Source organism: Chiroxiphia lanceolata, chromosome 2, assembly GCF_009829145.1.
Source record: "Chiroxiphia lanceolata isolate bChiLan1 chromosome 2, bChiLan1.pri, whole genome shotgun sequence".
Classification (NCBI taxonomy): domain Eukaryota; kingdom Metazoa; phylum Chordata; class Aves; order Passeriformes; family Pipridae; genus Chiroxiphia; species Chiroxiphia lanceolata.
The window spans coordinates 1,414,858-1,421,183 of record NC_045638.1 but is presented as its reverse complement, the minus strand read 5'-3'; the positions used below and the strand labels follow the sequence as shown (position 1 = coordinate 1,421,183).

At 54.8% G+C, this 6,326-nt stretch overlaps 1 long non-coding RNA gene across 1 annotated transcript; it reads right to left on the bottom strand.

Annotated features, from left to right (window-relative positions):
- Positions 1 to 244: 244 nt before the first annotated feature.
- LOC116782994 lies at positions 245 to 2,984 on the bottom strand. The gene is made up of 4 exons (XR_004355418.1): positions 2,834 to 2,984; positions 2,156 to 2,236; positions 493 to 642; positions 245 to 405 (listed from the first exon to the last, which is right to left on the bottom strand). It is a non-coding gene; the product is annotated as an uncharacterized LOC116782994 (long non-coding RNA).
- Between the last annotated feature and the right edge of the window lie 3,342 nt (positions 2,985 to 6,326).

Genomic DNA, 6,326 nt, shown 5'->3' with positions numbered 1-6,326 from the left:
TGGACCTGGCCAGGCTTGGGGGAAGCTTCCAGAAGTTGCTCACAGAACCCACCCCTGAAGCCCCCCCTGCTACCAAAACCTGGCCAGGTAAACCCAAAACAGAGTTTTCAGGGAGCAGAGATCCACCTGCAGCCCCTGGAGGAGCAGAGATCCATCTGCAGCCCTTGGAGGTCAAAAGGGAGCAGAGATCCACCTGCAGCCCCTGGAGGTGCACAGGGAGCAGAAATCCATCTGCGGGCCCTGGAGGAGCAGAGATCCACCTGCAGCCCCTGGAAGTCCATGGTGGAGCAGAGATCCACCTGCAGCCCCTGGAGGTCAAAAGGGAGCAGAGATCCATCTGCGGGCCCTGGAGGAGCAAAGATCCATCTGCAGCCCCTGGAGGTCCATGGTAGAGCAGAGACCCACCTGCAGCTCCTGGAGGAGCAGAGATCCACCTGCAGCCCCTGGAGGAGCAGAGATCCACCTGCAGCCCCTGGAGGAGCAGAGATCCACCTGCAGCCCCTGGAGGAGCCCCCTGGATCAGGGGGATGCCCAAAGGAAGCTGTGACTCCGTGGGCACCCCACCTGGAGCAGGGTCCTGGCAGGGATGTGCAGTCCATGGAGAGAGGAGCCCAGGCTGGAGCAGGGAAAGGACTCTTCTCCCTGAGCAGTGACAGGAACAGTGTGTGATGAACTGACCAGAAACCCCACTCCCCATTTTCCCCACATTATACAGCAGTAATTTCTTTATTATTTATTTACGATTTATGCACTGTGCCTTTTGAACCCCAGCTACTCCAGACTAGGGCAATAAAACTAGTTTTCTATCCCAAACAGACTAAAAATCTAGTTTATTTAGCATTAAAAAACCCTAGTTTTTTTACTCTGTTTGGGATAAAAGACTAAACCCTGTGTGTTTGGTCTCGCCTCTCACAAAACTGGTCCCAGCATCTCCACAGGTGATTTTTGCCCTGGTGCACCCACGTGGTGACTTTGATTCACCTGCCCACAGCAATTCAGGCTGGTTTCCCAATGGATTTGGAATTCCATTTTCATTATTTAGCAGCACTTTATTGCTTCTTTGTTCACACTGATTTAAATAAATACACTACTGCTACTACTACTAAAAGTACTCCTAAAATAAATAAAATAAAGTAAAAATAGAGATAAATGAAAATAATAATGGTGAAATATTATATTATTAAAATTACAATTGTTATTATGTTTTATGTTTACATTTTAATAATAATAATAATAATAATAAATACTGCCTTGTATTTCTTAAAATCTGGGCCACTGTTGCAATGCAGTTTCACAGGAAATTACACAGAAAATAAAGACAGAACACTGTTAAAATTACTTAAGAATTTGTGACATGGGCAAACAGGAATGATTGGTCCTTCAGAGATTTTTGGCGGCCACAGGAGCTGTAAAGGCTCTTTTTAGCTGTTTTCACACATATTTTGTCCACAAAAAAAAAAAAATCTATCAAAAGGCAGCTTCGAAATGTCCCAATGAGGAGGTGTGAGCAGCCAAGAAAACTGAGCCTGAAGTTTTATGAAGACAAAAATTTTCATGCCAAAATGGTTATTTCATTTCATCCTCTTTTGTGGACTGTAAGGCCAGATGCAAAAAAAACCCAAAAAGCCCTGAGTACCTGCAGGACAGTTTGTTCTCTTTGAGAGGTCATTTTTCTGTCCTTTTTAGTTAGTTTGAACTTCAGTTTCTGGACCTAGAACAATATTAGATATTGCCTGTTGACACTCTTTTTCAATTTCAAGGGCTGGTTTCCAGAAATTCTCCCTTTCTTATGTGCCTGATGAAGCTGCTCCATTTCTGTAAATGAATTAAAGACTGGAGTAGAGCTATCACTTTGAAGACCATCCTTATCTCCACTAAAGAGAAAACTAAGAAACAGGAGCATTACAGCAAACACATTAATAAAACTGAACGACCACAACCTCTGTCCATGGAACTACAGCAGCAGTGAGCTCAGGCAGGGGGCTGGGTTTAAAAGACCCACCAGCACAGTTCAGGTCAATTCAGGTCAATCTAAGAAGTTTTCTTGAATACTGACATTTTAGTATGTTATTTTATTGAGTGATGGGCAAGCAGTTAAGCAGTTTCAGCCCTGTGAGCAGCTAAAATCTTCCCAGCACTGTGTGCTGTTTCCTACCTCGGTCAGGGCGAGGATGTCGGCTCCTCCCGCGGGCTCTGCTCTCCCGGGGGGCTTCTCTTCACAGGCAGGCTCTAAAAACTGAGTGAAACAGCAGCGTTAAGGCCCAAGGGAGCAAAGGAAACACCGGGCCGATCATTTTAAAAACAGCCCCGGCAGTGACATTTCACGGCTGATCCCAAGCACGGCCAGGCTGCGAACACCCACCCCTGGGGCGAGCGCAAGATCCCCACACGGTGCTGAGCAATAGTCCAGCACCGACTTGTATGAGGCCGGGACGAGCCCCGGTGAGGATTTAAAGGGGGTTCGGGAATGAGGGCGATGCGGCTGAAGGTGATGTCTGAGGGCTCAGAGCGCGGGCTGAGGGCGAAGGTGCTGAGGGAGAGGTTTGAGGGCGATGGCGCTGAGGGCGAGTGCTGAGGGCGATGGCACTGAGGGCGAGGGCTGAGGGAGACGGCACTGAGGGCGAGGGCTGAGGGAGACGGCACTGAGGGTGAGGGCTGAGGGAGATGGCTAAGAGGCGATGGTGCCGAGGGCGAGGGCTGAGGGCGATGGCGCCGAGGGAGATTGTTGATGGCGACGGCGCTAAAGGGCCAGGGCGCCGAGTCCCCTCCCCGTGTCTCCCGTCTCCTCTCCGGCGCCACGCGGAGAGCCCCCGGTGCCGGGGCTCGGTCCCACCTGCCAGAAGGGCGCTGCCGACGGATCCCCGCCCGCCGGGGCCGGGGGCTGAGGGGCCGCCGCCCGCTGAGGCGCGTTGTTGTTGTTCAGGCTGGAGAAGGGGTTGCGGTGGGCGGGCGCGGAGGGGCCCCGCGGGGCCGGGGCGGCGGCGGCGGCGGCGGCGGCGGGTTCGCTCCTCTGCCGGCGTTTGCGCTTCAGCCGCAGCATCGCCGGCGGCCTCTGGAAGCCGGGCGGGTCCCCGGGCTCGGCGGCGGCGGCCATGGCCGAGCGCAGCCCGCAGCACCCGCGGGCCCGGCCCGGCCCCAAAGGCCGCCCGCTCCGCCCCGGGGCGGCGCTGAGGGAGCGGCGCCGCCATCGCTGCGCCCTCAGGGCTCGGAGGGAAGAGCGGCTCCCGCCAGCGCCGCTCCGGCCGGGACACAGACTAATAAAGGGTCAATGAACTGCCGCTCAGGAACATCAGCGGAGTTCCGTTCCGAAACCAGCCCCAGTTGCTGTGGGCGGGTGAGTCAAAGTCACCACACGGCTGCACCAGCGCGAAAATCACCCGTGGAGATACCGGGACCGGCGGTGTGAGAGGTGAGACCAAAACACACAGGGTTTAGTCTTCTATCCCAAACCGACTAAAAAGCTAGGTGTTTTATCCCTAGTTTTTTGGTCTATTTGGGATAGAAAACTAATTTTTATTGTTGCACTGGCCGGTTGTACATGGAGTTCAAGACGCACAATAAATAAATAATAAATAAATTCCGGCTAAATCACTTTGGGAAAGGGGAATGGGTTTCATGGTCACTTCATCAAACATCTGCTCAGGGCAAAGAGTCCTTTCCCTGTCCAGCGTGGGGTTCCTCCCATGGGAGACGGTTCTTCATGAACTTCTCCTGCTTGAGTTCTTCCCACAGGATCAGTCCTTAAGGAATCGATCCAGGGGGGTCCCTTCCATGGGGTCAGTCCTTCAGGATCTGCTCCCCTGTGGGTCCCCTGCAGAGTCACAAGTCCTGCCACCAAACCTGCTCCAGCCTGGGCTCCTCTCCCCGCGGATCCACAGCTCCTACCAGGCCCCTGCTCCAGGATGGGCTTCCCAGAGGCTCACAGCCTCCTCTGGACATCCCCCTGCTCCAGGGGGCTCCTCTGGGGGCTGCAGGTGGGTCTCTGCTCCCCGTGACCCTCCAGGGGCTGCAGGGACACGGCTGCCCCACCACGGGCTGCCCACGGGCTGCAGGGGAAGCTCAGCCCCGGTGCCTGGAGCCCCTCCTGCCCCTCCTTCTGCCCTGCCCTGGGCTCTGCAGGGCTCTTCCTCTCCCCTGCTCCCACTCCTCACTTCTGGGAGCGCAATTCCATCTTTGCCAGAACTTTATTTTCCCCTCTCCACTCCCCTCTCCCGGGGGCGTCGCTGCCGTCTCTGCTGGGCTCGGCCTTGCTCCGTCCTGGACCCGGCTGGCACTGCCCTGCTGGGCTTGGGGGAACCTTCCAGCAGCTGCTCACAGAACCCACCCCTGCAGCCCCCCCGGTACCCTGTGCAGTGTGTGAGTGTGCAGGACACTGTTGTGAGCTCTGGAGGTGATGATGGAGGGGCTGGAATATCCAGAGATGGACTTGGCAATGGCACCTGAGACTCTCTAGGTAAGTACTGAGCGTGACATACTCGGGCATGGACCCCACATGGTATAATGGAATCGTTTATTACAGTTCTTTCACGGTTTATATACCCGGTTACATCAGCAGTAAATTCCTGTTAGTAACTTTTCTCTACATCTACTTTTTAGTTAAGCGTTCACTGTCCATGAGAAAAATACTCCCAAGCAATTTCCCACACACAAAGATACACCTCACCACGTCCGCTTTTATCTTACCAAGTTCCCCTTAAGTTTCTCCCAGGGTCATATAATCTTGGTTCCCTACAACTGAGGGACAAACAAATGAAGCAGGTGTGTGTCCACAGGCTGCTCTTGGCAACCCAGGCAGGACAATGACACGGATGAATTGTTCTTTAAGGAATATCCGAGGAACATGTCCAAATACACTGCCCTTGTCCTTGGAGGGGAAGTCAGCTGGGCAGTGTTAGCTGGGAACAGCACTCAGCTGGTCAAACTGGTCCAGGAGCTTCCTAAAACACCTGGACGACAATTTCTTGGTACAGGGATTCAGGGAACTGCCTCAGAGAGGTCACAGGTTGGACTCGATGATCCTGGAGCCCTTTTCCAACGTTCCTGATTCTGGGATTCTTTCTCCTGGTTGAGCTGCAGCACATTGGCTTTCCCAGGGCAGCCTCCTTTAGGACATTCTTGCTGAGAGCTTTGCAGCTGATCCCACAGGTACCTGTGAGGAACAACACAGACCCTCTGCTGCCTTGGGGGGGATGGAGCAGGGGAACCCCTCCCACCTGACACAAGACTGCTGCAGGCAGGCAGTGCTGCTGAGGAACACGCTCCAGCCTGGCCCCAGGGAGTGACCTCTGGGAGATTTTTAGGAAGAAGTTGTTCCCTGTGAGGGTGTGGAGGCCTTGGCACAGGATGCCCAGAGAAGCTGTGGCTGCCCCTGGATCCTTGGAAGTGTCCAAGGCCAGGCTGGACACTTGGAGCAACCTGGGCTAGTGGAAGGTGTCCCTGCCCATGTGTTCTGATCCCGTTAGGGAGAGATGCCTCTTCCCAAATTAAGGTGTAAATGAGACATTTGCTGACAACACTTGGATTTTATTTAACATAGACTTTATTTAACTATAAATGTGAACTAAAGAGATAGAGATACTGGATACTTAACGACAACTATAGTTACTTAACCAGCTTAATTAATTAAATTAGTGAACATACTAAAGCCATCTTCGGTTTGTTTAGGAATACTCGTGGATATAGCAGTCCTGCAGGGAGGTTGTGGGAGCAGCAGCTCCTGTCTTTGCTCATCCCTGCAGGACTCGTCCAGAATTGGAGTAAGTGTCAAAGGTCGGTGGTAGAGTCATTTTCTGTGGAAGTATTGCAGAGGGGTCTGGGCCTGGCCCGGCGCTGGAGCGGGGCCTAATCCTCGAGCTGTCCCGGCGCACAGGCGCGGAACAGCCCGGCCAGAGCCCTGAGCATCCGCCTGAAACGAGAGGGACGTTTCCTGGGGACCCACGTCTGTGTCGCTGCCTCTGCCATCTGCTTGCGCAAGGCGGGAGGAGCCGCAGCCCCTCGGGGGGCCTGGGCCTGCGGCTGGGGAGGGCGGGGGCTGGGGGGGCCGCAGGGCCTCTCTGGGGCAGGGCCCTGGCTCCGTGTCCCTGCCTCTGCCTTTGCCACCTGCTTGTCCAAGGCGGGAGGAGCTGCAACCCCTCGGAGGGTCTGGGCTGCCGGCCGGGGAGGGGAGGCACAGACGCGGCGCTCAGCCCACGCCTCGCGAGGGACGGGCACCGGGAGCCCCTCTTCCGCGAGGATTCCCAGCCTGTGTTCCGTGCCTTGTCCTTGGGACAGCTCCAGGACGCTCAGTTCTTCCCACTCGTCCTCCTCTGGGCGCAAGGGCTTGACCC